General features: G+C 44.4%; 1 long non-coding RNA gene and 1 pseudogene across 7 annotated transcripts in view; both read left to right on the top strand.

Annotated features, from left to right (window-relative positions):
- Positions 1–5,763: 5,763 nt before the first annotated feature.
- The window catches only part of LOC112667241 (uncharacterized), a 74,959-nt gene continuing 60,296 nt past the window's right edge, over positions 5,764–20,426 (top strand). Inside the window, exons 1-3 of one of the 7 annotated variants that reach the window (XR_007413743.1) lie at positions 5,777–6,291; positions 6,837–6,876; positions 7,378–7,455. This is a non-coding gene — a long non-coding RNA (uncharacterized LOC112667241). Of the gene's footprint in view, positions 6,292–6,836; positions 6,877–7,377; positions 7,456–20,426 lie in introns of all 7 variants that reach the window. The other 6 variants (XR_007413741.1, XR_007413744.1, XR_004803399.2 and 3 more) reach the window with 6 other exon arrangements.
- LOC112675876 (small nucleolar RNA U13) lies at positions 15,078–15,174 on the top strand (annotated as a pseudogene).

Consider the following 20,426-nt stretch of genomic DNA (forward strand, 5'->3'; position numbering starts at 1 on the left):
GGTTCCGCGCTCGCCCGCGCCCCAGCCCCGGGGGGGGCGGGGAAGCCGCGGGTACTTGTGGGACTTGTAGTTCCCCTGTGGGTGCGCGTGGAAGGGTGCGTTGCTATAGCGATGTGAAAATCCCTGCGGCACTGCGGCAGACCTCGTTTCTCTGCGCTAACCTCCACCTCTCAGCCCTACTCCGTTCTTTAGCAAACAATTCTTGAGCACGTACGATAGGTGCTGTTCTAGGCACCAGGAATGACAGATTAGAAGAATTTTAAGGTGCCCTTGGGCCAGGACGACTTGCAAAGAAACGCATTTCCAATTCCGGCAGAAAGCGGATTGCTCTTATGCCCAGTGCTATAAATGCCTCACATGCTCCAAATCCTGTAACATTGTCCCTCCATCATCATCCCCTGAATAAAACCTCGAGTATGAGGCACTCTGCCTCCCTCATTTTGGATGTCTCACAACCTCCTTGAACACTCAGTTCTAGGTGCTCTGGTGGAGCTTTTTACACAACAGCTCAAATCTGGAGACAGCCCATCACCCTATTAAAGATGAATCTGTGGCTCTTTGGAATTGGGATTTAAGGTTGGAATTGGAACCTAAGAATTGGAATTTAAGGTTTAGTCCAGGTTCTTTCCCTGTGCTATGCGGTGCTCTAATGAATTAGGAATCTAAATGTAAAAAAAAAAAAAAAAAAAAAAAAAAAAAAAGAATCTAAATGTAGGGGCGCCTGACTGGCGCAGTCAGAGGATCTTGAGGCACTTGATCTTAGGATCATTGGTTGGAGCTCCACTGAGTGTAGAGATTTTTAAAAAATAAACTGAAAAAAAATAGACAAAAGAAAAAAAAAGAATCTAAATGTAATAAATGGAGGCTGAATATATGTTAAAAATATTTCTAAATTTGAGGTCCACCACATAGATGTGAAAGTCTTTGATTTTTCTTTTCTTTAACTCCTTCTGCCACCAACCCCATATTCATGCTATCAACCAGTATTGTTGGTTCTACAGCCAAAATGTATCCTGAATTCCTCCTCCATTATCACCCTCATGGAAGCCACCAGTCCAGCACAATAGGCCTCAAACAGGTCCCTGTTTGACTTTTCACTTTCTTTAATACAGGTGATCTTTTAAATCATAAGCCAGATCATGTTCATCCCCTTGCTTAAAACCTCCATTAGCTTCCCCCTGCACTTTCAAAAAAATTCAAACATTCCATAAGCCCCTGAATGACCTGGCCCCAGTTTTCTCTTCAACCAGCTGCTGTACTGGGCACCTGGGTGACTCAGTGGTTGAGTGTCTGCCTTTGGCTCAGGTCATGATACCATGGGTCTTGGGATGCAGTCCTGTATCAGGCTCCCCGCAATGAGCCTGCTTCTCCCTCTGCCTGTGTCTCTGCCTCTCGTGTATCTCATGAATAAATAAAATATTAGAAAAAAAAAGAAAAAAAAAAAAGAAAGAAAAAAAAGAACAAACCCTGCTTCTGTGCTACCCTCTCCACCTCTCACTGCATCCATCCACTCACTTCTTGACTGCGAAGCTTGAGTTTGCCTCAACGCCTTTGCACTTGATGCTCTTTGTGGGGCATTCTTTCTGTGGCTTTTCTCAGAGATGGTTCTTCATTTCTCAAATTTCAGTTCAAAGTCACCTCCTCAGAACTTTATTTAGAATAGCTTTTCTTTCCCCTCACTCAGTATCCCTTCACCCAATTTACAGTTCTTTATAATACTTGTTCCTGTCTGAAATTATCTTCTTCACTTGTCTATTTCTTTATTGTCTATCTCGCACCACTGGAATGTAAGCCCCATAAGGGCAGGGACTTTGTCTTGTTCTCTACTCTTTTTCCCGAGCCAAGAACAGAGCCTAGCATCTACTAGGTGCTAAAGAGATAGATAATAAGTCTAAGGATTCCAACCTTCTTAAAGTCAGAGTGCTGGATTAGGTAGCTTGCTCCTCTGACTCTTGTGAACTGTTTGTGGGTTTTTCGTTTTTTGTTTTTTTTGTTTTTGCTTTGTGTGTGTGTGAACTGTTTTGTTTTACCACCAGCAGGGTTCTAGGCCCAGTACCTTCATGAGGAGACTTGGGCTTTCCTTCTCCGGGCTTCACCTTCTTCATCAAGTAAACTGGATTGTTACTTTCATTCAACTTGAAAATTTTCATTATTCCAAATGGAATATGGAATAAACAAGACTCAACATCAAGCATGATAAAGAGTGTAGGTTTTACTTTGTACAGTAGAAATAACAGGGTTGCCTCATTGGGTTTTATAAGAATTAGAAGTAAGAGGGCACCTGGGTGGCTCAGTTGGCTGGGCGTCTGCCTTCGGCACAGGTCATGATCTCAAGGTCCTGGAATCGAGCCCCCGTGTTGAGGTCCCTGCTCAGTGGGGGGTCTGGTTCTCCTTCTCCCTCTGTCCCCCCACACTTGTGTTCTCTCTCTCTCTCAAATGAATAAACAAAATCTTAAAAAAAAAAGAATTAGAAGTAAGAAACGTGCAGTTCCTGCCACATATTGGGCACAGTCAATGGTAGTCATCATCCTATTGGACACTAGAAGGACAGCAACTAGAAGATTAAAACAGCCAAGAAGAATCCCCTTTATGAGTTGCTTGATCTTTTATTTTATTTTTTTTTTAAAAAAAATTTTTTTTTTTAATTTTATTTATTTATGATAGTCACATAGAGAGAGAGAGAGAGAGGCAGAGACACAGGCAGAGGGAGAAGCAGGCTCCATGCACCGGGAGCCTGACGTGGGATTCGATCCGGGGTCTCCAGGATCGCGCCCTGGGCCAAAGGCAGGCGCCAAACCGCTGCGCCACCCAGGGATCCCTCTTTTATTAATATTTATAAAAATACAACCATGGGACACCTGGGTGGTACAGTCAGTAGAGCATGCAACTTGACCTTGGGGTCATGAGTTCAAGCTGCATGTTGGGCATAGAGAGTACTTAAAAAAAAAAGTACAACCATAAACCTCACTTGCAGGGAATCTGCTTATATCAAGTCATGCTAATCCTCAAGTATGTATTTACTGCCTGCCAGACAGTACTGGGCTCTGGGGAGACACAGGTGAACATCTCTTGTCCATCCACATGGAGTTCACTGCCTCTGACAGGGAGACATCTGGTTCAGCTGAGAAGTCTACGGCCATACCACCCTGAACGCTCCCGATCTCGTCTGGTTCAGCTGAGAAGGCACTTGGCAGGGTGCTGTGATGGAGTAGGGAAGAGAGCACCTAGAAGGGGATGAGAAGTAGCCAGTTAGGGTAGGAAGGTTGCTGGGGGAAAGGAATTCCAGCGACACAGAGTTAGGGAGGATGGCAAACAGCTCCAGTTAATAGGAGAATGGAAGAATGGGAAACCTTTGAAGGTTTTAAGCAGGATAAGTGAATTGATTTGATTATGCTTTAAAAGATCACACTCTGGCTGCAGGGTGAAGAATGGATTGGAGGTGGGTTGAGAGAAGCAGCAGTTAGAGATCTCTTGTAATGATCCGGATGAAGGATAATTGTGGCTTGGACCAGGGCAGACTCAGAGGGCATGCAGAAAAGTAGAATTTTTGAGAAGTGTGTTGAAGGCTGTAATTAATTGTACAGAGTGGGTAGAGTGAGGAATCCAGAATGACTTTGGGAAGACATGTCAAATGGGTAGGTGCTGGGAGCATGTTCTCTAATAGTTAAAAACTGTAGGATGGATGAGGTTGGGTGGCTGAATAGAAGGTATTAAGGATTCTGCTTAGCCTGAGATGCCTGAAGAGGGAAGAGGGAAGAGGCCAAGAAGGCGGTTGGAGGTCATTGGAGGGCTCTGAACCGGAGATCTATACCCTGCATTCTTTGGCATCCTCCCTTTAAGACTGAGTGAGAGTCCCCAAGTTTCACATCCTCATGCATACATATTATCAACAGTTCAAGAAAGTAGAAATTTGAGCTTTCCAGTTTCAGAGCATTTCAGCAAAAGAGTCAGAAGTACCAGACTTTGGGAGAGGGAAAGAAGCAGAGTGAGGACCCCTGGGACAGGAGCCGTTAGCATAAGTTGAAATGACCGTTAATTAGGAATTCAGTTGAAACATCTTACTAAACACAGGTTGCTAAGCAACCGGAACCATGGCCAGTGGCCACCGGAACCATGTGGCCATTCCTTCTGGCACAGAGCTCCTGGGCCTGCATCTCATGCTGTAGCACAGGTATCCTTTTTGGCTGGTATGAGTTGCGCCTTTGTACATGGACTTCGTATACCCCTCTCTTTTCAGGGCCTCCCTTCTGAGAGTCACTCTCACTCTCTCTGTCTCTCTCTCTCTGGGGTCATTCATCTCTCCTTCTCTATGGGGTCATTCCCAGTAGCAACAGGAATGTGCTTTTGTGTCACCCAAACTATACACATAAATCCCTTGAACCCACCTTCTGTCCCCCTCATTGTGCTATTCCACCCCCAATCTTTTGAAAGACTTGTCTGCACATACTACTTCCACTTCTGCTTCTCCATCTGTCCCCACGCTCCACCAAAACTGCCTTGTCAAGTTCACATACAACTCCTTGGATGTACAGCCACACACCTCTCTTCTCTCAGCAGCATCTGATACAACCCATCATTCCATCCTTCCTGAAATGCTATCCTTTCTTGAGATCCCTTTGGTCTTCCTCCTGCCTCTCTGGCCAGTTGTCTCCCCCTTGCAGGGCTTTCCTCCTCTACCAGAACCCGGAGTATCTGCATTCTCTAGGGTTCTGCCCTAGGCCTGCTTTTTTTCCTCTTTACTTCCCATCATAAGTGAGGTCTTTTATTTTTAGTGCGGTAAATACCATTTATATGCCCCAAATTCACATCCCCAGCCCATGTGTTTGTCAAATCTGAGCTCCAGACCCATATACCCATGTTTATAGATGACAACTGGACATTGCATCATAAACCACAAGACAGAACACTTTATTCCATTACCCCATACCTATTTCTCTTCTAGTTTCCCCCATTTCAGTACACAGCACTACTAAACCACTAGAACTTCTTCATTCCTCCCTCTCCATCTGTCCTTTCAATCTGTCAGCAAATCCCATTAATTCTCCAAAACCTATGTCAAATATTTTCCCTTCTTTCTGGCCCACTGCCACCACTTAAATCCAGGCCACCATCATCCCTCCCCTGGATTCCACTGAAGCCTCCTAGCTGGTCTCCTCTCTTACCCAATCCCATACACTGGTGGGATTAACTCCCCTGCATCACTGGCTTGCAGGCTGGGTGCTCTTTTCCACCCCCGCCCCCCTTCTGCCTGGCCTTTCCTGCAATTATTTTACAAGACCTTTGGGGGAGGGGACAGGGAGGACGTCACAGTTCCTGCCCTCATAGGGCTTCCGTGCCACTGTGATCTAAAGGAAAGACGCCCAACGCTTTCTGCGGGGCCCGACCTCAGGCCCGCACGGCGCCAACCGCTTTGACGCCGGCCTGCGACCGGTGGTACTGTGGGCAGGCCTCAGTTCGCCTCGTCTGCAGAATGGGCCCACTGAGGGTAGCTCCCGCCGCCCGGCGCTCGGCGGGCCGTGCAGCTGCAGGAGGAGCGGAGAAGCGCTGGTGGCGCCCGCCCAGCCGACTCCCCGCGGAGAGGGGCGCGGCCCGCGGCCACGTGGCCGGGAGCGCGCCCGGGGCCCGAGCGCCAACCGCCGGCAGCCCCGCCCCCCTCCGGCGCGCGGCCGCCCCGCCGCCCCCGGGGCCCTTGCCCGAGCGAGCCGGGCGGGAGCCGGGAGGAGCGGGGCGCGGGCTGCGGGAGGGGGGTCGGGGCGGCCGCGGGCGCGGGGCGGGGGGCGGGGGGCGAGGCCCCTCCCCCCTTTGTCTCAGGACCTCGGAGGTGCGGGGCCGCGCTCCGCCGGAGCAGGTGGCGCGGCGCTGGCCCTGGCGGCCCCCGAGCGTCCGGGCTTGATTGCAACCCGCGTGCGAGGGGGAAACGGGAGAAAGAGTGACACCGGGCAGGCGGAGGGCAACTGCCATTATTAAGCCCCGGGCTGGCCGGGCGCGGCCACCAGCCCTTCCTCCCCGGTGGCAGCCGAAGCGCGCAGGGCGCCAGCCTGTGTCCTGGGATGTGGAAGACGCAGAGCCGGGATACGAACCCGGACCTTTGGCTCTCGGCCGGGCTGAGGAAAATGAGTATTCGAACCAGGATTTGAAAACCGGGAAGGGTTTGATGAGTGGCAGTGACTAGCGAGCTCTGCCCTCATCGCCCTTAGGAAGACCTTTGATTTTTTTATTTTATTTTTTTATAGGCCACACTTTTCCTCCTCGGTAAAAATGGCTGGACTTAGGAAAACTAATAACTAATATGTAAGTAGTGCTTTGCAGCGCGTAAAGCACTTTCAGTTACGTTGTCATAGATAATGCCTCCCAATTAACTCACCAAGTAAGCTTTTTTATTAGCCTCCCTGGACGGATGAAGAAATTGGGTCCTAGAGAGTTTCTTTAGATGAGGGAGGAGCAGTGACAGAGCGTTACTATTGAATAAATCAGAGGTTTTTTTTTCAGGATAACTCCTTGGATGAACATAAAGCTCAGAAACTTAAACATCCTGTGACCTCATCCACTAGTCTGGAATAATACTTGTGCTGCATCTGCTTGCCCTTCCCAACTACCAACAACTCTATCCCAGCAACCCAAGTCACCATGATGGAGCTATTACTATTATTTTTAATGTTTCTTTCTGGCATGGGCTGGGTTACGGGGAGTCCTTCAGGAGGAGTCAAAACGGAGAGGGAATTGGTTGGGGAGTTGTTTGGATTCTGAAAATTCCAACTGTTTTGGGTTTTCTGAATAACAATTATTTTGAGGGCATTGGCGATAAATAATAATAATTTTGTCCTTCCTATTGGCAGGTCCACCTCCTAGCAAATTATTGGAACGAACGTGAGAAATGTAAGTAGGGATTTCGAAGTATCAGTTAAGGGAATCTAAATTGTTTATTTATGAAATAATGGCAGTTAATTTGGCCAACCATTTCTGTGTGTACAGAGGTAATTGGCAGGTGCTTATCAAATGCCCATTTTCGGAGAACATATTTAATACATGGAGAGAGGTCTACACAGATGGCAGTTTGTCACCACAAGCACTGATGAGTACCCTGAGAGATGCTATTTTTTTAGTCTCCATGGGCCATATGTTTCCTAATGTCTGTGATGTGTGCCAGGTGTTTTCTGGCCTAGATGTTTTCATTTATCCTGTAACCTCCTTTATCCTCACAACAAACTTAAAAGGCAGGAGGCATTCTTAACTTTTTTAGAACTGAGACTTAAGCTTAGGAAGTAAACCAGTCCTGTCGCAGAGTCGACAATTATTTAACAAACATCTTACACTAGGTGCTTTTGAGTATTTTATTGAATCCTCATGACAACTGACCATCCCTTTTGTTCATTTCAGCTGATCACCTTGAAATCAATTAGCAAGCCTTCCAAGAAAATAGCCCATGGCCTCTTAAAGGACAGGAGATAAGCATTTGTAAATCCATGGGGATGTTACACACACCCCCAACCCTTTCTAAATATGATGGGTGTTGTGGGGATACCAACAGTAGCAATTCCTATAATACAATCCTGACATCTCCCAAAGAGTGGTGGAAAGCAAAATATGGGACTTAGATGGCAAACTGAATTTTAAGAGCATTTTCTTCTACCAATGACAGATCTGAAAATGCCATTGGTTTCCTGTTATAGATGCACACATAGTGATTGACGGGACTAACCATCGATCTGACAGTTGGACCAATTAGGTGTTATTTATGAAAAAACATCAGTGGAAATTCTGATAAGGCTATAAGCTAGGCTGTGGGAAGGGGCTGGGTAGGTGAGCAGGCAAGGTTCTGAGTTTGAAGGGCCTTTGGATATTATTCTAAGACATTTGAGTTTTAATCTGTGGGCAGTAGGAGCCACTACAGTGTTTGAAAGGGAAATGATATGATGGGTCTTTGCTTTGGGTGAAATCCTGCAGCGGAGTTGACGAGGGATTGGAGCAGGTGGGACTGGAAATAGGGAGGCCAGGAAAAGAACTATTGCAGTTAGTTAATTGGAATGAATGTGGAAGTGTCCAGTAACTGATAAAAATGCTAACAGCTATTACCCACTGAGCTCATCCTCTGGGGCCAGATTCTGTGCGAGGGGCTCTGCACACATTAACTTATTTACCCTTTGAGATAAACAGTATTATCCCTATTTTACAGGGTAGGAAGCTGTGAAGATGATTTATTCAAGGTCACACAGTGACTAAGCGATAGAGCCAGAGTTCACATCCACATCTGTCTGAATCTAATGCCTTAAGGCTGCAAATCTAAGTCTATATTGCAAACCTAAACACCTGTGACTATCCAGATCTTTGTACAGCAGAACTTGCCATATAAAGTACCAGTCTAGTTGATGTGTAGCTAAGACACATCCCAAACTTGTCCTCTCACCTCCTTCACCTACCACCCCAGATGATTCAACATCAGTTTCTGCCTGCGGTCCTACCATAGACACCTATCTCCCCAGCGTCCTCACTTGCCAACCTAAAACCTATTCTTTACATAATAGCCTGATTGATCTTTTTATTTATTTATTTATTTATTTATTTATTTATTTATTTATTTATTTATTTTTCTAAGATTTTATTTATTTATTCATGAGAGACACAGAGAGAGAGGCAGAGACACAGGCAGAGGGAGAAGCAGGCTCCATGCAGGGAGCCCGATGTGGGACTTGATCCCAGGATGCCAAATCATGCCCTGGGCCGAAGACAGATGCTCAATCGCTGAGCCACCCAGGTGTCTGCTGATTGATCTTTTTAAAATTAAATCAAGGTGGGCGCCTGGGTGGCTCAGTCGGTTAAGTATTCGACTCTTGATTTCAACTCATTCTTGTGGGATAGAGCCCTGTGTCCGGCTCCCTGCTCAGTGCAGGGTCTGATTGAGATTCTTTCTCCCTCTCTCTGTGCCCCTCCCTCTGCTCGTGTTTGCTATCTCAAATAAATACATAAAATCTTAAAAAGTTTATATGTATGTATATATGAATCAAGGGCACCTGGCTGGCTCAGTTGGTAGGACACGTGACTCTTTAAAAAAAAGAAAATTTTGTTTAATCTGTACACACGTGGGACTTGAACTCACAACCTTGAGATCAAGAGTCCCACGCTCCACTGACTGAGCCAGCCCAGTGCCCATGTGCTCTCTATTCTTTTCCATTGATCTGTGTGTCTATTTTTGTGCCAGTTCCATACTGTTTTAATTACTACAGATTTGTAGTATATCTTGAAACCTGGGATTGTCATACCTCTAGTTTGCACTCTTTCTACAGATTGCTGGTCTATTCAGGGTCTTTTGTAGTTCCATACAAATTTTAGTATTATTTGTTCTAGTTCTGTGAAAAACAACATCCACACTCTTAATTAAGTGGAAGCAGGCACCTTATCTTTCCCACCTCTGCATCCCACCACCTTGGACATAGCATGGCATTTTGTAGGTTTTTAATAAAAATCATGGGATGAAAGATTGTAGTCACAATAGAAATATAACTATATTATTAACAAAAAGTTAGGAATTATCCTTGATTCTGCTCTCTGCCACTCATATTCCATTTGCAAATCCCTATTATCATTATTATTTTTTAAGATTTTATTGAGAGAGAGAGAGAGAGGGCAGCCCTGGTGGCTCAGTGGTTTAGTACCACCTTCAGTCCAGGGCGTGATCCTGGAGACCTGGGATCGAGTCCCACGTCAGGCTCCCTGCATGGAGCCTGCTTCTCCCTCTGCCTGTGTCTCTGCCTCTCTCTCTTTCTGTCTCCTATGAATAAGTAAATAAAATCTTAAAAAAAAAAAAAAAGAAAGAAAGAAAGAGCATGAGTCGGGTGAGGGGCAGAGGGAGAAGCAGATTCACCGCTGAGCAGGGAGCCCAATGTAGGGCTTGATCCTGGGACTCTGGGATCAAGACTTGAGCTGAAGGCAGATGTTTAACCAACTGGACCATACAGGTGCCCCCACCACATCTGCAAATCTTGAAGCAGAACTACTTCTCACCACTAAACATATCCCCATATGCCTACTTTTCTGCATTTCCATTACTACTATCCTTCTCCAGTGTTTGATTGGCTTTCACCTAGATGCCATGCCACCTCCAGCTGGTTGCCTAAATCTGTGGCCTCAGGCACCTCTCCTGAATGCTAATTGATATCTGCTGAAGCAAAGAATCAGGTGTGTCATTAGGGCAGAAATGTTTATTTATATTTATTATGTTGAATGAAAATTTGCTAGCTGACCAAGTGTGTTAGTTTGCCAGGCTATTATAACAAAATACCACAGACTGTGTGGCCTAAACAGCAGAAATTAATTTTCTCACAGTTCTGGAGGCCAGAAGTCTACGATTAAAGCATTGGCAGGTTTTCTTTGTTCTAAGCCCTCTCTCATGGGCTTGCAGATGCCACCTTCTTGCTGTGTCCCAATATGGTCTTTCATCTGTGTGTGCACATGTTTGTGTCCTAATCTCTTTTTATAAGGATCCCAGTCATACTGGGTTAGGGCCCACCTACATGACCTCATTTGACCTTAATTATATCTTTAATGGCCCTGTCTCCAAATACAGTCACAGTCTGAGGTATTAGGGTTAGAGTTTTAACATACAAATTTAAAGGAGTTGGGATGCAATTCAGCCCATCACACAAGTGACATCTGTCTGGTACTGCACAAAACTGCTGGCTTGAGGCAATTTCACTGTGAGCTCATATTACATGTCTTTGAATAACATCCTATCTTTGCAAAGCTGAGGTCATGGATGTTGTTGTGATGAAAAGTATTGTGTATAGTTGATGTGGAACAGAAAATGATTCCTAATTCCAAGCTTTGAGAAGGTGTGTGTTGCCAGACAGGCATTAAGTTCTTAGGACATAAATATTTACTGAATTTGTTTGGACTTAACCTACTTAATGAACAGAACTGTTGGGTGTTTCTGTAGACCTAGGGAGTCATGAAACAATTATAGAAACACTAGATGCACCATGAATTGTGAAAAATTGGGAACCTCCTTTACTCCAAACAGGTCTGTGGATCCCAAAAACCAGAAACACCAGGGAAGATTTTAATTATACAGATCTCTTTTCTTTTCTTTTAGATTTTGTTTATTTATTCATGAGAGACACAGAGAGAGAGAGGCAGAGACACAGGCAGAGGGAGAAGCAGGCTCCATGCAGGAAGCCCGACCTGGGACTTGATCCCAGGACTCTGGGATCAGGCCCTGAGCTGAAGGTAGACGCTCAACTGCTAAGCCACTGAGACATCCCAATAATACAGATTTTTCCAGGTCCCACCCCAGACCTATTGAAAAAATATTTGGGAGTTGAACCCTGGGTCAGTTTTGGGGTCTACTGGTCTAACCTAACCCCTCATGAAGGCCTAGAAAGGGAAATCTTTTGCTACAGGTCATACAACAAGTTAGTGAATGAGCTGGGACTGAAATCCAGATTCTAATAGAACCCATCAGATTCTCTTCCTCTTCATGAGCATTTCTCATATCCACACCTGCAAATGTTGTCATGGCCATGTTTAAAAACAGTTATGGCCCTGATCTCAAAGACTGATAGCAATTACATGGACAAACTCATGTGGTTACATCGGTTGCATTTTCTTTTTTATTTTATTATTTTAAAAAGATTTTATTTATTCATGAAAGACACACAGAGAGAGGCAGAGACATAGGCAGAGGGAGAAGCAGGCTTACTGCAGGGAGCCTGATTCGGACTCCATCCCAGGACTCCTGGTATCATGACCTGAGCCAAAGGTAGACACTCAACCACTGAGCCACCCAGGTGTCCTTGCATTTTATTATTTTTTTTAAAGATTATTTATTTTAGAGAGTTAGGGAGGGGCAGAGGGGGAGAGAGAAGGACAAGCAGACTCCATGCTGAGCAGGAATGTGGGGCTCAATCCCAGGACCCTGAGATCATGACCCGAGCAAAAAACAAGAGTCACCACCCAGGTGCCCCACATCAGTTGCATTTTTTAAAAAAGATTTTATTTATTTATTTATTCATGAGAGACACAGAGAGAGAGAGACAGAGACACAGGCAGAGGGAGAAGCAGGCTCCATGCAGAGAGCCCTATGTGAGACTGGATCCCGGGTCTCCAGGATCATACCCTGGGCTGAAGGCGGCGCTAAACCCCTGAGCCAGCAGGGCTCCCCTCAGTTGCATTTTAAAAATGTATATCATGTAAGATCTATGTGAGGAAAACCATGAAACGCTGATGAAGATTTTTTTTTTATTCAAAGATTTTATTTATTTGAGAGAGATTGAGAGAGAGCACAAGCAGAGGGATGAGCAGAGGGAGAAATAGACTCCCCACTGAGCAGAGCCCGACCTGGAGCTAGATCCTAGGACCCCAGCCAAAGGCAGACACTTAACCAGCTGAGCCACCCAGGCACCCCCTGATGAAAGATATTAAAGAAGAATGAAGTAAATGGAGAGATGTTTCATGTTTTTGGATAGGGAAACTCAAGATTGTCAAGATGTCCATTCTTTTCAACTTGGTCTATAGATTCAGTCCAGTCCCAGTCAAATCCCACAATTCTATTGTAGATGTTGACAGAGTTTGTATGTAGAAGCAAAAAGAATAGCCAACTCCATATTGAAGAAGAATGAAGTGAGAGTGATGTAGGCAGGCTAGGTATGAGGATCCAGAGGGAATCTCACAGGACCGGCCAAGAGGGTCCCTGGGTGCATGGAGAAGAAATCAAATGCAAGCCAGCAGGAGGTGAGAGGCGAATTTATTGAAGATATAGAGGGCGTGCAGGTATAGACAGAGTGTCTGGAAAACTCAAAGGAAAGGAGAGAGAGTCTCATCTTTGCTCAGGGTCTAGGGTTTTTACTGAGGATTGTAGTCTGGTGTATGTGCCCTCTTATGCAACCAGGAACTAGTTGGAGCCAGGGTGTCTTGGTGTCGATGTTTAGCACCTGTGGTCTGGAATACACATATGATGTGTCATTCTCACTTGGTCTTTCCTTAGATGTTGTCTATTTTTTTAAAAAGATTTTTATTTTTTATTTATTTTGCGGGGGGCAGCACAAGGAGGGGAGTGGAGCAGAGGGAGAAGCAGACTACCTACTGAACAGGGAGCCTGAAGTGGGCTGCGATCCCAGGACCTTGATATCATGACCTGAGCTGAAGACGGACACTTAACTGACTGAGCCACCCAGGTGCCCCTGATATTGTCTATTCTAGAGAAATCATCAACTTCTTGTCCTTTACAAGGAGGATATACACTGTTTAGATTATGAGGCTCCTGTAAAAGTAGGGGTGCAAGTCCTGGGAAGAAGCAGGAAAAGGAGCAAAAAGCAGATTTCTCTGAAGTTTTTCATTTTCCCTATCTCAAGTGGATTGACACTACCCAACTTCAGGACTCCTATAAAGCTACAATAATCAAGCCAGTGTGGTATTTGTGAAGAATAGATAAATACGTCAATGGAGCAGAATAGAGTCCCAGAAATAGACTCACATAAAAACAGCCAACTCCTTGACCAAGGAGAAAAGGTAATACAATGGAGCAAAGAGTCTTTTCAACAAATGGTGCTGGAACAACTGGGTATCTATATGCAAAAAAATAAATCCAGACCTAAATGTAAAATGCAAAACTGTGAATCCCCTAGGAGATAACAGGGGAAAATCTGGATGATCATGGAGATGGTGATGATGTTTTAGGTACAACAAAGTCATGATCCATGAAAGAACCAATAAACTAGACTTCATTAAAGTTAAAAACTTTTGCTCTGCAAAGGACATTGTCAAGAGAATGAAAAGCCAGACTGGGTGAAAATATTTGCAGAAGACATACCTGATAAAGGACTGTTATCCGCAATATATAAAGTACTCTCTCTTTCTCTCTTTTTATTTTTTTATTTTTTTCTCTTTAAAAAAAATTATTTATTCATGAGACAGAGAGGCAGAGACATAAACAGACTCCCTGCGGGGAGCCCGATGCAGGATTTGATCCTGAGACCCCAGAATCACACCTTGAGCTGGAGGCAGATGCTCAACCACTAAGCTACCCAGGCATCCCTATACAAAGAACTCTTAAAATGCAATGATAAGAAAACAACCTGATTAACAAATAAGCCAAAGATTTTAACAGACACAGAACAGAAGGCAGATGAACATATGAAAAGATGCCCTACATCATGTAACACCAATGAAATGCAAGTTAAAAGAACAGTGAGATTCCACTATACACCTATTAGAAACCCCCAAATCTAGAATACTGACAACAGCAAATGGTGGCAAGGATATAGAGCAATAGGAACTTTCATTCACTCCTGGTGGTGATGCAAAAATGGTACAGCTACTTTGGAAGACAGATTGATGGTTTCTCACAAAACTAACCATAATCTAACCATACCATCCAGTAAACATCTTCGCGTTTACTCAAAGGAGTTGAAAACTTATGGCCAGACGAAAACCTGCATATGGAGGGTTATAGCAGTTGCCAAAACTTGGAAGCAACCAAAGTCCTTCAGGAGGTGAATAGATAAATAACCCGTGATACATCCAGACGATGGGATATTGTTCACCGCCAAAAAGAAATGAGCTCCCAAGCCATGAAAAGACACGGAGGAACTTTAAATGCATATAACTAAGTGAAATAAGTCAGTTGGAAAGACTACAGGCTATATGATTCTACTTATGTGACATCTGGAAAAGGCAAAACCACGGAGTTAATAAAAAGACGAGTGGTTGCCAGACGTTCGAGGAGGGAGAGCTGAAAAGGGCACAGGATTTTTAGGGCAGAAAATATTCTGTGTGATGCTGTAATGGTGGATACATGTCACACATTTGTTTAACCCCATAGAATGTACAACACCAAGAGTGAACCCTAATGTAAACTATGGACTTTGGATGATAATAATGGTGTCAATATAGGTTCATCAGTTGTAACAAACGTACTGCTCCATTGGGGCTCGTTGACAGTGGGGGAGGCAGTGCATGTATGGGCTGGGGCAAATGTATAGGAGGGCGGGCAAAGGGTGTGTAGGAAATCTCTGTACTTTCCACTCAATTTAGCATTGAACCTAAAAGCACTCTAAAAATTAAAAGTCTAATAAAAGAATTTATAGATCCTTTTTTGGCTTGTAGATGTGACGATTGGGAGCTCATGCTATTATTGTGTGAGATGTACTATCCTCAAACCTTATGACACTGTCACATTTGATGTGGAAAAAATCTAGAAGTGAATAAACAAGTTTATGTATCACTATTAGTAGTGCTACCCATTTAGTGAAGTAAAGAGAGTTGTGGAAATTATACAACTCTTAAGTAATCAAAAAATATATATATATTTTAAGATTTTATTTATTTATTCATGAGAGACACAGAGAGAGAGGCAGAGACATAGGCAGAGGGAGAAGCAGGCTCCATGAAGGGAGCCTGACGTGGGACTTGATCCTGGGTCTCCAGGATCAGGCCCTGGGCTGAAGGCAGCGCTAAACCGCTGAACCACCAGGGCTGCCCTAGTAATCAAAAATATTTTAATGAGTATTTACCATGTACCTATTGAAAGGCATGGGGTGGGGGCTGGGGTGTGTGTGTGTGTGTGCCTGGGTGGCTCATTTGGTTAAGCATCTGCCTCTGGCTTGGGTCATGATCCCACGGGCGGAGGATGGAGTTGTGCGTCAGGTTCCTTGCTTGGTGGGGAGTCAGTTCCTCTCACTCCTTTTACCCCTTATCCCTTGTCTGTGTGCTCTCTCTCTCAAATGGATAAATAAGATCTTAAAAAAAAAAAAAAAAGACATGGGACAGTACAAGAGAAATATAAAATGTTGTTCCTGGGGTGCAAAGCTAAAAGTCTGGTTCTTTGGCCTGAGTTATGATAAATCAGTAATGCAAATGGGCTTTAACTGCCCCCCTCCCCCGCCGTACTCTGTTGTTCCAACTCTGTAGCTATAATTCAAAGGCAGAGTCAGATCGATACTCAACCAACTGAGCTACCCAGGTGCCCCAAAAGTGTCCACTGTTAATGGCACATTCTCTAGCAGATGTGTAATATCTTGTTTGCCTCAAGTGACAGAAGGAATATATCCAAAATCTCTGTAAACTATAATGCTTTACAGTGATAGATTATTGTTGTTTTGTGAGATGGACAACTTAGTTCCAGTACCTGTTGAAAGTATACAGTGAAACAAAAAGATGGTGTAGAATTTTTTTTTAAAGATTTATTTATTTATTCACGATAGACATAGAGAGAGAAAGAGGCAGAGACGCAGGCAGAGGGAGAAGCAGGCTCCATGCCGGGAGCCCGACATGGGACTCGATCCTGGGACTCCAGGATCCCGCCCTGGGCCAAAGGCAGGCGCCAAACCGCTGAGCCACCCAGGGATCCCGATGGTGTAGAATTTGAACAAGGATTAGAATGGAGCCCCTGAGTATTTTCTCTTCTGGTCACGAGAATTCTACTGTCAGATTCGAGGAGCCGGTTGGGAGGCTTCAAAACTCAGTGGGAAGAACAGAGATGACAGTGTTTTTGGAACCTGGGACCCAAGTCCTAAAGGAATTAGGACTGTGACACCCAGAGAAGATGAGGTGTCTTTATTCATGGAGAAGAGAAAGCTAAGGGCTGTCTCATGTTGAAACAGGTCTGGGGGTGCCCCTGGGTGGCTCAGCGGTTGAGGTCCTCGTGAGGATTTGGGCTTTCACCCCGAGTGAGATGGAGCCACATGGGTGTTTAGCAGAGGAACAATAAGATCTGTCTTCTGGGGATCCCTGGGTGGCTCAGCGGTTTAGCGCCTGCCTTTGGCCCAGGGCGCGATCCTGGAGACCCGGGATCGAATCCCACGTCGGGCTCCTGGTGCATGGAGCCTGCTTCTCCCTCTGCCTGTGTCTCTGCCTCTCTCTCTCTCTCTCTCTGTGACTATCATAAATTAAAAAAAAAAAAAGAAAGATCTGTCTTCTGCTCTGCTGTATTGGGAATGATCTGGGAGTGGTGAGGGGGCAGTGTCGGGGTAGGAAGACCTGGTAAGAGGCTCTGGCAAAGTTGGGCAGGATCGAGTGAGACCAGAGTAATCAGGTGAATTGGTAGGAGAATCTGATTCTGGAAAGGCTGGGAAGCCAGCATGAACTCCCGAGGGACTGGTACAGGGCAGTGACAGCGGGCCCTGCAATATTTGCCGTCTTATGTGCTTGATGACTGTGTTGTTTAGCTTGAGTTGGACAGATGTGGTTGCCATCAAGTGGTTGGGAGAAGTAAAGGATCACGTCAAAGGCCATTCTTTCCTTCAGAGTCTTTCCTGAGCACCTAATATGTGTTAGGCACACAATGACAAGGCAAGCTAAGGTCATTATATACATGGACTAACCATTCTAGTCAGTATAATTAGTAACCATGTAAACAATATCAACCAGGGATGAGGGCTAGGAGGAAAATAAGGTGGAGTATCGTGATGGCGTCTTGGGTTGCTCAACTTTAGGGGCTGGAAGAACCCTCTGTAGAGTGACATTTGCCCTGATGCCATTTATTCCTAGATATCAAATAATTGCCCTTAGAATGATCTAGACTATCAGAGTCATGACGTGTCATGGAATTGCTTGAATTCATCACAAGATCATTTATCTATCTATCTATCTATCTATCTATCTATCTATCTATTTATTTATTTTTAAAGATTTTATTTATTTATTCATGAGAGACACACAGAGAGAGAGGCAGAGACACAGAGGGAGAAGCAGGCTACATGCAGGGAGCCCGACGTGGGACTCGATCCAGGGTCTCCAAGATCACAGCCTGAGCTGAAGGCAGGCGCCAAACCCCTGAGCCACCCGGGCTGCCCACAAGATCTTTTAAACCACAGCCAAATGAAACACTGCATGAAAACCAAGACTATTGTTGAGAATCTTGTCCACTATGAGGCTCAGTCAGTGAATTTTCTCTCATATCCCAGTTCCAAAAATTATGAAAACACTGAACTGATTTTTTTCTGATCTTTTGGCTGCAATCATGTAAGCAGTTGTTTTCCGTTCTTTGCTTCTGTTGCTAACAAGGTAGAAGTCAAATCGATAACCCTTCCTCTTGCAAGTGTGTAGTACTGATGGCATACATTTTGTATACTAGCTAAATCCCTGTTTCAACTTTATTTTACTTATTCATTCATTCATTTCATTTTTATTATTTATTTATTATTTTTCAGTGTGGGGCTTGAACTCATGACCCCAAGATCAAGCTACACACCTACCAACTAAGCTAGACAGACACCCCTTATTCATTCATTCATTCATTCATTCATTCGTTTTTTTTTTCATTCATTTGTTTTTTAAAAAGATTTTATTTATTTATTCATGAGAGACACAGAGAGAGAGGCAGAGACAGGCAGAGGGAGAAGCAGGCTCCCTGTGGGGAGCCCGATACAGGACTCGATCCCAGGACCTTGGGATCACGAACTGAACGAACCACCCAGGTGTCCCTTATTCATTTATTTTTAGTAAGCTGTAGGCCCAGCCTGGGGCTTGAACTCATGACCGTGAGAGCAAGAGCCACACACTCTATCAACTAAGCAAGCCAGGCATCCCTGTTTTAACTGACTTTTAAAAAATTTTGAGGTTATAATTTATATATAATACTTCTACTTCACACTCCACAGGCAACCATCATAATGATTTCTGTATACCTGTTCTTATACCTGTTTTCTGTATACCTTTCTTTACCTGTTCTAGAATTTTTTTTTTAAGATTTATTTATTTATTCATGAGAGACACAGACTGAGAGAGAGAGGCAGTGACATAGGCAGAGGGAGAAGCAGGCTCCTCACAGGGATCCTGATGCAGGACTCGATCCCAGATGCCGGAATCACAACCTGAGCCGAAGGCAGGCGCCCAACCACTGAGCCACCCAGGCGTCCCTGTTCTAGAATTTTATGTACACAGAATCACGATGTACTCTTTTGTGTTTTCTTTCATACAGATGAATGTTTTTCAGATTTAGCCATTTCATGCATGTATCAACAGTTAATTCATTTTTATTGTGTAGTATTTCATTGTATCAATTTGTTAATCCATTCGGCTGTTAATGGACAATTGAATTGTTTCCAGGTTTGGCTACTATGAATAATACTGTTTGTGAACATTGTTTCTTCATTTTCTTTCTTTCCTTTTCTTTCTTTCTTTCTTTCTTTCTTTCTTTCTTTCTTTCTTTCTTCCTTCCTTCCTTCCTTCCTTCCTTCCTTCCTTCCTTCCTTCCTTCCTTTCTTTCTTTCTTTCTTTCTTTCTTTCTTTCTTTCTTTCTTTATTCCTTCCTTCCTTCCTTCCTTCCTTCCTTCCTTCCTTCCTTCCTAAGATTTTATTCATTTATTCATGATTTTATTCATTTATTCTCTACACAGAGAGAGAGAGGCAGAGACACAGGCAGAGGGAGAAGCAGGCTCCATGCAGGAAGCCGGACGTGGGACTCATTCCCGGTCTCCAGGATCACACCCTGGGCCAAAGGTGGTGCTAAACTGCTGAGCCCCCAAGGCTGCCCTCTTTTTTTTTTTTTTTTAAGATTTTATTTACCTATTCATGAGAGACATACAGAGAAAGAGAGAGAGAGAGAGAATGAGAGAGAGAGAGAGAGAGAGAGAGAGGCTCCATGCAGGGAGCCCGACATGGGACTCGATCCTGAGTCTTCAGGATCAGGCCCTGGGCTGAAGGCAGCACTAAACTGCTGAGCCACCCGGGCTGCCCTCTTTCTTTTTTAAAAAAATTATTTTCATTTTCTTGAATAAATACCAGAAGTTGAATTGCTGGGTCAGAAGAAAAGTAATTGATGGACTTTATAAGAAATGGCCAAGGGCACCTGGCTGGCTTAGTTGGTAGAACATGTGATTCTTGGGATCCCTGGGTGGCGCAGCAGTTTGGCGCCTGCCTTTGGCCCAGGGCGCGATCCTGGAGACCCGGGATCGAATCCCACGTCGGGCTCCCGGTGCATGGAGTCTGCTTCTCCCTCTGCCTGTGTCTCTGCCTCTCTCTCTCTGTGTGACTATCATAAATAAATAAAAATTAAAAAAAAAAAAAAAAAGAACATGTGATTCTTGATACTGGGATCATGAGTTTGATCGAGGCCCACATAGGGTGTAGAAATTACTTTAAAAAGGCAGGGGCTGCCTGAGTGACTCAGTCAGTTAAGCATCTACCTTGGGCTTAGGGTCCTGGGATTGAGCCCCACATTGAGCTCCCTGCTCAGTGGGGAGTCTGCTTCTCCCTTTCCATCTGCCCTTCCCTCCTGGGCTCATGCTCTCTCTCTCATTTACTCTCTCTCAAATGAAGAAATAAAATCTTAAAAAAAAAAAAAAAAAAGGCCAAACCTTTTTCCCATCTGTTCTAGCATGGTATGAGAGTTTCCATTGCTTCATTTTCTTTATGGTCTTTTCTAGAATTTCATCGAGCATTTAGTCTTTTGCATCTGGCTTTTTTCAGTTAGCATAATGATTTTGAGATTCATC

Source organism: Canis lupus, chromosome 10 (genome assembly GCF_003254725.2).
Source record: "Canis lupus dingo isolate Sandy chromosome 10, ASM325472v2, whole genome shotgun sequence".
NCBI classification, from domain to species: domain Eukaryota; kingdom Metazoa; phylum Chordata; class Mammalia; order Carnivora; family Canidae; genus Canis; species Canis lupus.